At 37.2% G+C, this 12,363-nt stretch overlaps 1 long non-coding RNA gene across 5 annotated transcripts in view; it reads left to right on the top strand.

The window, feature by feature from the left end:
- The window catches only part of LOC150049812 (uncharacterized), a 107,160-nt gene extending 95,196 nt beyond the window's left edge, over nt 1-11,964 (top strand). For all 5 annotated transcript variants that reach the window (XR_016538826.1, XR_016538823.1, XR_016538824.1 and 2 more), the window contains 3 exons: nt 7,656-7,718; nt 10,523-10,656; nt 11,883-11,964. This is a non-coding gene — a long non-coding RNA (uncharacterized LOC150049812). The remainder of the gene's footprint in view (nt 1-7,655; nt 7,719-10,522; nt 10,657-11,882) is intronic.
- Nucleotides 11,965-12,363: the final 399 nt, after the last annotated feature.

The raw sequence follows: 12,363 nt of genomic DNA, 5'->3' as shown, positions 1-12,363 counted from the left end.
CCAGGTTTTCACAGTAGGTATAATAGGCACCTTTTCCTAAATTCATACTCATGCAGATTCTGTTCTGGCTGGGAGAGTTGTACTCTGCTGACATTTAAGGCAGGAATTCCCTGGGAAAATAGTCAAGAGATTCTTTGGTGGTGTTGGCATAGTTCCAAAGGGTTTAGGGTTCCCCTTTCCAGGCAAATAGGGAAAGAGAGACAGGGAGGGAGGGCAAGAAAAACAGAAGGACTTTATTGAGTGACTGTATTTCATCTGAATCTTGTACAAAAAAGCAGAAATGTGGTTGAATAACTGGATACTTTTCTTCCCCCTTATCTCTTACCCAGGTAATATGACAGTTTAGAATTTGGTTGGGTGCTTTAAAGGCAGCTTCAAGAGCCACCAGAGAAAATCCATATTTTTTTTCTAGGAAGAAAACTATATTGAGATCCAATGGACTGTACCAAAACATTTGAAATAGGTAATGATCTAAATGTAGCCTGTAGTAGCAATGGTTCCCAATTTAAATTAAATTTGAACAGCTTCAGAACTGGACTAATATTTTCAGTGCTGAAGATCATCTAGAATGACCAAATACAGAAAGCTATCATGATTTTTTTTTTAAAACACAGTAGTAGAAAACTTCATGCTCAAGGATAGAACAGGTATTTAAAATTCTGTGCCCAAGGCAGAAAAAAATATTTTAGAAAAAAATGTTAGGGAGAGAACGTCCTAAAGAGCAGAAGTGAGTGCAGTCTTTTGCCCTCAACATAGTACTGGTCTGCTGTTATCAAGTTCTGCAGGAATGCCCTTGGATGGCCTTTCTAAATAACCAGGTAAAATCTTCCTTTGACTTCTTTCTCATGATGATGCACCCATCTTTTAAATCTAACTTTCACTTCTGTGTTGCACATTCATACAACCAGAAAGGCACTTCTGAAGACATTCACAAAGCTTTGGAGGTGTCAGGTCTCCTCAGTAGTGGTTTCCTCTTACCCAAATGTTCTTATCGCTTCCTGCACTTTGGCCTATATTCCTGCTGAAGGAACCACACTGCCCCTACGCCTCCTCACCTCCCATTTGGATGACCCACTGATTTAAGGTGACCCATCTTCCTTTGTTTGACATACGATTCTTTGATTCTTCTCCAAATACTCTAAGTGTCAAATTTGCTTGACTTAAAACCCCTCTAGCAGACTGGGTGATGGTTAATCTTGGCTGTCAATTTTACTGGATTGAGAGATATCTAGAGATCTGTGGAAGCATACTTCTCAGTATGTCTATGAGGATCTTTCTGAAGATATCAGGGGATCTGCTTTGAATTTGAATGGTGCTACCCAACAGGGCAGGGTCCCAGATGGAACAGAAAAACAGAGGAAAGCAAAAACACCTACATGTTGGATTCCTGTTGAGAGGCATTATTTTGGGGGCTGGTTTTGGTTGGGGGATGCTGGATCTGCCCTGTATGGACAGAAAATTTTAGATTATTTAGCCACTGAAAGTGAGTTTACATTAATGACTTTCCAGGAAACTGTCCAGTCTTTACCCTCAGAGGGTGGCTGGATTATTGACCTTGTTTTACAGCTTTTAGCTCCGTGGGTTGAACAGCTTTTAGTTTCTCCAAGTCTACAGCCTACAGATAGCTTTGTCATCTCTGATAATGTTATCCAATCTAATACATCTCCTTTGCTAATTGGATGTATTGTATTGTTTCTGGTTCTCTGGAGAAGCCTGATAGTATATCTGTAATCTATGTGGCACTCTACAGTTTAATTAGGTAATGCATTTATATTACTCACTGATGCTTTGGTCCAATTTACTCTGCTTTTTTTTTTTCTTTTTTAGGTGTAGATTGAAGTTGTGTGATACATATTTTCTCTTACAAAATTCGTATAGAGATGATGGTTAAGATGAAGTGACTGTAAAAGTGTTGGTGATTGTTTGGGTTTGGATATGAATGATCTCCCATAAGCTTGTATCGCTGTTGGCTCTCTATCAAGAGCCTGTGAAAACTTAAGGAGGTGGGTTCTAGCTGGAGGAAGCTGATCAGTAGGAATGAGTCATTGAAGGTTGTATGTACCCTTTCTACCTCCTGTCCACAAAAAGCAAAGATGTTTCTCTACAACAGGCTCCCTGCACCACGATTTTCTTTACATTCTTTCACGCACATATGGGATCAAGCACATTGGCTGATCCTATATCTTGGTTTTAGCAACAGATCTGCAATCAATATAAGCATGCATGTATCTTTTCTTTAATGTGTTGACTAACAGTCCTTTGGATATCTTCCAAAGACTGGTTCTGATGAACATCCATGCAAACTTCCATAGTAGGTGCACTAATTTGCATTAACAATGGTGTATTAGGGTTCCTTTTCTCCATGCATTCTTGCCAGAATTTGTTATTTTCTTGATTGCCTAGTGCTCTCTTCTTAGTATACAAATTGGGAGGGTAGAACAGGGGGCAGAAGAAAATTCAGAGTATGAAAATGTTTCCAACAGAAGTCCCAGGGCTCCAGAAATACACTTCCTTTTCTTGTCCAGATTCTAACATGTTATCCTTTTAATATTCAATTTATTTCACTTTCTCTGTAAAATCTTCCCTGTGCCACTGGTTTTATTTATATGGTTCTACTCAAGTCTTACAGCACTCCTCTGAAATAGCTTCAATCCTCCCCAGAGTGCGAGCAAGAAACATTTCAAATTCCCTTCATTTTCCTCCTAGATCAATGAGTAAAGACGTGTAAGAATCAAAGACTTTTCTAGTCAGCATTTTACACTGTGCTAAGAATCCTTCATAGGGTTTCAAAAGAAGGTTGAATTAATTTTAATTACAATGCTTCACAATTAATAATTTGCACTTTTTACAACCTCTAACTTAGAAATGCATCACTTAGGACATGGAGTACATGTTAGATGCTTTCATACTGAAGACGTTTGTATGTTTGGGTTGGTTGAAAGAGTAGATCAATGAATGGAGAGTACATAAAGTGGCTTAATATACCTTTCAATATGTTTATGAGATAAGCAAAGTGCTACCAAGTACATTGCTTTCCTGGTTGAGAGTTGAACTAATGAAGAATTTAAGTTAGCTAAACTGTCAGAGGTTAATGGACCTATATTCTTCATACTATTATATTGATGTACTTTCCGTCTAGATCCAGTTGTTGTTTCTTATAAGTACTTTTAAAAATAAGCTTGTAAGTGATTATAAGCACTTTTATTTCAGAGTATAAGAGGATCCTTGTGAACACTTCCCTTTACCTGAGAGACACATGGAGAGAAGTTTGTATTTTGATCTTCTTTTGAAATTAGAATAGGTTTTGGAAAAATTGAGTGATTTCAGGATTATCTGGTAAAAGCTTTTAACAAGTAAAAACCTACTTGGTGAGATTATGACTTTAAAAAATCCTATTTTCATTTCAGGTGGGAGTGATTTCTTCAGGAGCAATTTAGTTAATAATGAACAGATACAAAATGAACTATTAGCTTGATAATTATTGTATAACTAGTATAATAGAATATGAAACAAGATCCAGTTTTATTGATATAGTCAGTATATATTTCATATTTTTGTTGGAATAGTTTTTTTAAACTCCTTTTTTAATATTTTATTATCAGGGTGATATATACAGGTGTTAAAGTTCCATTTGTAAGATAGTGAGTACATTACTTCTTGAACATTGTTAATCCTTCTCATGTTTATTTTCCACTTTCCCTCCCTCTACTCCCTCTCAAATTGTAAAGTTCTTTCCTAACATTTTGTCTTGAGGATATCACTGTTGTACTGGTTCATCCTTTGTCCTTTGTCTAAGAGAAAAACTGCTTCAAATTTTTTTTGTGTGTGCCAGTCCTGGACTTGAACTCAGGACCTGAGCACTGTCCTTGGGCTTTCCTCAAGGCTAGCACTCTACCACTTGAGCCATTCCATCACTTCTGGATTTTCTATATATGTGGTACCGAGAAATCGAACCTGGGTCTTTGTACATGTTAGGTAAGCATTCTACCACTAGGCCAAACTCCCAGCTCCTGCTTTTTACCGTTTGTTGTTGTTTTGTTTTGTTTTTTTTTTTTTGCTGTTAATAGTAGAATTTAAAATTTCAATATTTGTTTGGTGTTGGGAATTGAGTCTAGGATCTCACACATGCTAAAAATATGCTATACTCCTAAACTACACTTATAGCATTCACATCTATTTTCTTTTCTTTTTTTTTCTCCCAGTCCCTCCCTCCTGTCTTCATCCATGACTTCAGTTGCATCAATGTCCAGTGAGTTGCTTACTGTACCTTTTCACCCTTTGTCCCTTAAGTTCTGTATCCTTCCCTCCTCCTGAAGAGATATATGTAAATATACCTACATTAAAGAAATGAAGACAGACGTGTCATAAAATAAAAAGAAAACTTTTTAAAAGAGAGCTCTTATTTCCATATCTTGGATTTTGTTTTCATATACAATTATTTCTCAAATGACAAATTATTTCTAAGAGTAAATGAAAGAACTCAAATGTTATGATAGTATCAGCATTACAATCTTTAATAGGATATAGGACTCACAAAATATGCATCTCATGCTAAGCAACATTTGAAGTACTAACTTCATGGATTCTGGTTCATGATACATAAGAGAGGCAGACTGAGATTCCTGGCATCTGAACTCAGTAACGTCTACATACCTCAGCCTCAGCTGAAATCGTTAAACCCAACTGTACTCCAAGATCAAGAATTCAAACTCCTTAAATGCTTTACAGCATTTTGCAATCTGTAGAGCCTTTTACTTTGGCAAAGAGCAAGCACTTTCTGAGTTGGCAAGATTAAAGTTCTAATGGTTACTTATCTATCAAAATTATATGTAGAGGCAGGAGCCAATTCTAGAGTTTGGGTTTTCAACAGTTAGCCTTAAACATCAAATTGGTGCACTTTGGCCAAAGAAGATAAATTGTACATTTGTTTCTGTTGTTGAATCGGTTCCGTACTATATAATATACTGATTCAATAGGCTATAGTAAATCGTTTAAAAGAGAAAACAAAATCCACTTAACCATTTTCCCTGGAAAAAAAATGTTGTTCAAAATAAAATAAGATGGCAAGGTCCCCAGTCTTCTAGAGTTTGATTTCAACATAGATCTCAAAGGCAAAATTTACAGCTTATATGTTTATAAAATCAGAATATAGACAGTTGACTAAGTAAACCATGTCATGTTGTAGGACATTGTAGTGTATTTGGAGATAATTTGGTGTAAACCTTCAGTATATATGTTACTACAACAAAACTAAAATCGTTAAAATATTGGTAGTGTTCAGACATTTGCTTGAGATAAGATTGCCTTTATTTCTGTATGGGTGAACTGTTAGGATAGAAATTTAATAACTATTGTACAGCCAGCTGCTTAATGTTAGTTTGATAATATGACCAGGTTATTCCTGTAGGCTAGTGAGCACAGGTTAACACTGGCGTGGATGGCAGTCCCTCTGATCTGTGGTTTCATCTTCTGTACTTTCAGTTACCTGAGGCTAACTTTGGTTTTGATACTATTAAGCAGGACATTCCACAAACAAACAATTCATATGTTTTAAGCTGTGTGCATTCTGATTGGCATGATGAATTTCCTGTCATTCTGCAGCAAGATGAAGCAGATGAGCTTTGGGTCGTTAGCCCACACTTAGCCACAAACCTTTATTCATTCACCTCAGTTCATTCAATCACACATGCATTGTATCTTTATACATTGTCACAATGAGAGTAAATATGTACAGAAAGGGAATTTGAGAGATTTCATTCATATAACTTTTATTATTGTCCCTAATTGTTAGGTTTTATCATTACTATCATCCATCTCTTCTTAAGCCTAATTCAGAAATTAAGGCCTATCACAGATATACTTGTATATAGGAGTCAATATTGTCCATAGTCTCTGGCATCCACTGAAATATTGAAAAATAATTCCCATGGCTAAGGGAATCCTGGGTTCATGGTACTAGTCTGGTGATTTTCCTGTTTCTAGATCTGTTACATGGTTTGCTTAAAGCTCTTCCATCTGCTATATTTTCCCTATCCACTTTTTAACTCCAGTATCATAATGAAATTAAATCTTCCTTAAAAATTCCTATCAGTCTAAAAATAGCCTTTTGCTTTTGCCTAATCCTTTAATTTTTTATAGGAACTACTTCTCCCTTTTTACTCAATGGGTCTGTCCATGTCTATTCTTGTACCTACCTTGTTATGGTTTGAATATGATACGTCCTCCAGAGTTTTGTGTGTATGGATGCTTAGACCTTCTTCCCTTATCTTCATTACACACTGGTGACGGTATTTGGGGAGGCTGCAGAAAGATTAGAAGGTGGAAACCAGCTGGGGGAAGTTGGTCATGGAGGTGTGCTATTAGGGGCTGTTTTTGTTCTGAGTCCTTTCTGTGCATCTTTCTGCATCCTGTTTATGATGGGGTGAGGACATCCACTGACACGTGCTGCAATACCATGATATTACTGCCCAGATGCCTGGGGCCAAGGGAGCAAAACTTGAACCCTCTCAAACTGTGGGCCAAAATAAATCTTTCCTCCTTTAAGCTACTATGTCAGGCATTTTAGTTACAGAGATGAAAAAGAAACCAAGGTTAGTGAGTGCAATCTAGAACCAATCTCTCAATCTCTAGGCCATTACTTTTTGAGCTTCCTGGCACTCTTTCTATTTTCTGTTTGTTTGTTTTTTTTTCCAGTGCTGGGACTTGAATTCAGGGCCTGGCCTTATCGCTGAGCTTTTTTGCTCAGGGCTAGCTCTAATACGTTGAGCCACAGTGCCACTTGCAGTGTTCTAGTGGTTAATTGGAGCCAAGAGACTCTTGGACTTTCATGTTTGGGCTGGCTTCAAGCCACAATTCTCAGATCTCAGCTTCCTGAGTAGCTGGGATTGCAGGCATGAGTCACTGGTACCCAGTTTTAGGCACTTCTATAGTTGAAAATTATGGAACACTGCAATGAAATTTTTTTAAAAATTGATATGAAGTATACGTGTTCATGCAATCATATTAGGAAAGAAAACAGAAAGCAATCTTTAATAGCAGTATTATAATAGCAACAATGAATTCAGAATATGGTAACTAGGATACATTTTAAAGTAAAATGAATCTATTTCAAAACAAAAACAACTTTTTTTTTTTTTTTTTTTTTTTTTTTGCCAGTCCTGGCTTGGGCTCAGGGCGTGAGCACTGTCCTTGGACTTTCTCAAGGCTAGAGCTCTACCACTCAAGCCACAGCACCACTTCCAGCATTTTTTTTCTATGTATGTGGTACCGAGGAATCAAATCTGGGTCTTCGTGCATGCTAGACAAGCACTCAACCACTAGGCCAAACTCCCGGCCCACAAAAACAACTTTTGAGAAGAAAGTATAGGTTTTACATTTTTGCGAATCTCATTAAAGCCTCACTTAACAGAGAACAACTGGATTTTGAATCTGCTTCTGTGAAGTGGCATTTGTTTTGAAGCATGGCATAAGAAGCATGGCACACAAATAGGCAGATGAGAGTGTGTTTTTCTTGCATAGAATACCAAAAGTCAACAAAGATTTCTTAAAGGTTAACTTCAGTGTGGGATCTCAAAGTGTATTTGTGAATTTTTTCCACCTTGATACACAGCTCATTCATCTCTTTTTCATATTGAATTGTTCTTTTCCTGTTACAGGTTTTGACATTACACACAGTAATCTGGAAAATATTGACTTACTGACTTGTGTAGATATGGAAGGTTGGTATATTTTGTTTTACAAAATAGCAGTATTATATTAATTAAATATCACCACTAATCACATCAGAAAAGTAGTTAAATATTGAGAGCTGTCAAACTCATGGAAGCCAGCATGCATTTTTCCCTCAAGATTATAATTTTTGCCCAAAAGCCCAAATATTATTAATGGAAACAAATATTGTTTTACTTGTTATGACAGGCTCATATTTGTTCATTTCCCAGAAAAATGTTTTTCAAACACTGCCTTTGTATAGCCATGTTATTTAGCCACTCTTTAAAGTTAAAATGGTATCCTTGAAAGGGGTAGTATGAACAAACCATCACACTGGATCTGTAGCCGAAGTACTTTGTGTGTTCTTCTGATTTTTGCCACCCAGAATATTAAAATGATATGGCCTTATTGTTTAAGATTTAATAAACTTATCAAAATGTCTCTAAACGGAGTTAGAAAGGTGAAAGTTTGATATCTCAGACATGATCATACCAAGGGGCCTGTGATTCTATTTGCCATTGTTTTACTCTTGAGTCATGCAAGGGAAAATGAGCAATATTTTGCCATGATTAGGAAAGTAATTTTGATTTTCTATAATCTAAGAGTAGTTCTCAGGGATCTGTAGCAGTATGTAAACCACACCTGTGACTTACTGTTTGAACCAATTAGTCCCTTGTTTCAGTAACTGTTTACATATAGCTTATTTTGGTGGTGGGGCTTTTATGGATAACTCTACATCTCACATTAGAGACTATTAAATCTGTGTTTCCATCACAGCTAGCTGTCCTTAAACCATCACTTCTATTTCTTGTCTGTTTTTCATGGGATACCTTTTCCTACCCATTGCATCCTTCCTATACCTTCTCCAGCTCTAAAGTTGTCTGTTGAGTGATTCCAGGCAAAATACTTCATCTTTACTTTCTTTAACTCTTCCATAGCCTCTGATCCTATTGACCTCTCTATTGATCGTAGGCTATGGCACATACTGTGCTGAGTGCTCGCTATGAGACAGCTCCTTTAATACTCATTTCAGCCTGGCTACATAGCTTACGGGTGTTATTCCATCTCTCAATATAGAAAACCAAGAAAACGGCCCATGGTCATGGTGCATCTCACATGTAGAGGTGCAGATTTTCAGATTTCTCACCTCAAACCCATAGGTTTGAACTATAACTATTTCTTGAAACACTTCATTTCCCCCCCCCACTCCAAATACTCTCAGCACTAATTTCCTGCCTGTTCAAGTGCTACTTAGTTTCTTTTGTGTGCATAAACCCAATATTGGTCCCATGATCTTTGCTTAAAATTTGGAGTCTTGTGAGAGATGATCCAATTGGAATGCCATTTGGTGTGTCAAGCCACCTCCTGGCTTGGCCATGCTTCAGAGTGGGAGGTATGCACCTTTTGGCTTCTGGAAGCTGTCACTAATTCTGTAACCAAAGGTTTCTCTCAAGGCATTCTGGGTGGTGATAGGCAGATATCTGTTTTGTATTGGTAAATGGTCACTATAATCTTTTCTTTGTGTTTCTCTTCCTCACTGACTTCTTTATCCAGTTTAAGATTGGGCATAGGCATGATTCTCTCCAGGAGGTTTTCACTGGCATTCAAATGTGGATTTTTCATATCTCTTCAGGCCCTGAGCCAAGGTATTAATTTATTTAATGATACATTGCAATTGCATGTGTAAATTTCTTTGTTATATTGTACGTGGAGGTGTGATTCTATCTTATTTTTGCCATGCATCCCCAGAATCTAGTACATGTTATGAGGATGTTCTGCAATGTTGGGTAAATTAATGAATACACTAGATTTGAGAAATAAATAAGATATTCCTGAGCATGTGTGTATGGAAAAAGTCAACGAAAAGATATTTACCAGAGTAGTTTAAATGGTTTAGGATTTTTAAAAAATACAAATAGCATTTGAAGTTACTGGAATAGATTTGATGCCCTAGGAGAAAGAGGAAAGAAATGCCCTGAGCAGTATCTTGGGATTAGAGAAATAAGACTTGATGAGGAACACTCCAACATGTGAAGCAGAGATGTAATTCACATGGGTGCAAAGGCACAGAAAACAGAAAAAAAGAATCTCATGAAATTAGGAGAATCCAGAGTACAACTGTTGAAGACACATTAAAGTCAGTAAGAATGGAAGTGATTCTCGGCAGTTTTGTAACCATGAAGTCATTGTGTGGCTTTTTGAAAGAACAGTTGCAGTTGGAAAATAAAATCAGAAAGTGGAGCAAGTAGATAGGCTGGAGTTGACCAGGAAGGCAAGATGTGTAGGGCAGAAGTTCTCAACCTGGGATCTACATTATTTGTCTCTGCACAGAAGTTTCAGTCAGAAGTTTCTGGAAATCCTTCTCCAAGTTTTCTGATCCCATAGATGTGTAATTGTGCCTAGGATTCTGTACTATTAAAAAAGTGTTATGGAGCCAGATTCAGTGGCTCATCCTGTAATCCTCGCTACTCAGAAGGCTGAGATCTGAGGATCGCTGTACAAAGCCAGGCTGGGCACCAAAATCAGTGAGAATGTTATCTCCAATTAACCACTGGAAAACTGGAAGTGATGCTGTGGCTCAAGGGGTAGGGTGGTAGCCTTGAGCTGAAGAGCTCAGGGACAGTGCCCAGGCCCACAGTTCAAGCCCCAAAACTGACAAAAAAGGAAAAGGAAAAAGAAAATTATTATGGTGATTCAACTTCTAGTTGAAACCCATTGGTCCATCACTGTAGTAGTGTAACAATTGCACTAATAAAGAAAAATAGAGATTTGAGTAAACATTATGGACTCAATTCTGTTCTTCCTCTTCTAGCTTTTATGTTGAAGCCTTAACACTTATTCTGTCTATCTGGAGACAGGCTTGGAACCTTTAAAGAAACAAGATAAAAGAAAAGAAAAAAATACTGGATCCTTATTTTTAAAAAAACTACTATATTTACAGAAAAGGTAAGCATTACCTACTCAATAAGCTGAAACTGGGAGAATTATGGTTTGAAAACTGCTCAGGCAAAAATGCTCCTAAGATCCTATTTTAACCAACAGTAGGGAAGTGTACAATAAAGATTCCAGTGTAGACAGCAGTGGAAAGAGTATGATAAGAGTATGCAGTGTAGACACAGAGACAGCAGAGCCCTGTCTGTGTCTATCTATCTATCATCTATCTATCTATCTATCTATCTATCTATCTATCTATCTATCTATCTATCATCTATCTATCTATCTATCTATCTATCTATCTATCTATCTAGATATCTCTCTATCTAGATATCTACCTATCATATGTCTTCACCACCATCATCACCATCACCCATCATCATTGTTCTCATCTTCCCTTTTCTCTGCTATATCATAGATAGAGGGGACATGCTTGTGTAGGTGTAGGCAGTTAAGTAATGGAAGACCTAGGGTAAAGATTGTGTAGCTTTTAAAAATGTATTATATTCCTCAAACTTCTCTGCCACATTCATAAGCTTTGCCATATCTAAGCCAACTCTTACTATTATTTTGTATATACACGTATGGGTATGTTATGTATCGCTTTGGTCAACAACAAACTAGATATACAATAGTGCTCCAATAGATGTAATAGAACTGAAAATTTCCTATTATCTAAAAGCCTTCAAGCAATTATAACATCGTGGTGCAATATATTACTTGATGTTTGTGTTATATAAAACAACCTCCTGTGCTTCCATTATAGAGAAGCAGTATCACCACATAACTATGTATTAGATAGTTATAATGAAGATTACGTTCATTGGTGTATGTATGTAAGGGTTAATCTTGATAGTTGAATAGAGAGACACATTAAAAAAACAAATGAGTGTATCTGTGGATGGTTTCCAAAGATGACTGCACATAGGAGAGCAATTGAGGAGAAAGACATGCCTGGAACATGTGTGGTAGTATCCAGTAGTTTGAAGGTTCAGATGGAACTGAAATGGAAGAAGGAGGTAGCCAGTTAGCACATAAAACTTGATGCTTCCTGAGCTAGTGTGTGGATTGCTGATGCCCTGGCGTGTGGACATCAGACTCCAGGACTCCAGTTTAATGTGGATTTATATCAAAGACTTTCCAGGATGCTTTTCAGGCCTTTAGCCTTTTATTTTGACTGCATTCATCAAGGGGATACTGGGATTTCAAGCCCTTTCTGCTCTCTGTTTACTTCCTAGCTACCACAAGATGAGCAACTTTTGCCACTATCTGTTTCAGCCATGAAGATCTTGTCACATGACCTTGCAACAGATTCCCCCCCCCCCCCCCCCCCGCAATGGCTCCATGAGCCTTGTACTTAAACCTCTAAAACTGTGCGTCAATTAACCTTTCCTCTAAGTAAGCTGATTGCATGAGTATTCTGTTCTAGTGATAGAACACTGATGAAAACAATAGCATACAGTTTAGTTTATTGTTTTAGTCTATTTTTGTTTTTTTTTGTTTTGAATTGGTTGCTACAGATGAGAGAGAGTGAGTGATGTAAAAGAGAGAGAAAAAATGTAGTTCTCTTACTTAGACCTTAAAAATAGGTTTTCAAGCAAAAGGATTTACCCACCTGTGTGTTGCTGATCATTATGCGTGTGATACTATTTCCTTTTCTGGCAAAAGAAAGAAAACAAGGAAGAAAGTTCAAAGGAAGGAAGGATGAAAAGAATGGAG

This window comes from Megascapheus bottae, chromosome 19 (genome assembly GCF_031878675.1).
Source record: "Megascapheus bottae isolate mThoBot1 chromosome 19, mThoBot2.hap1, whole genome shotgun sequence".
NCBI lineage: Eukaryota > Metazoa > Chordata > Mammalia > Rodentia > Geomyidae > Megascapheus > Megascapheus bottae.
The sequence above is the reverse complement of the archived record's forward strand: the minus strand, read 5'-3'. Positions and strand labels throughout refer to the sequence as shown.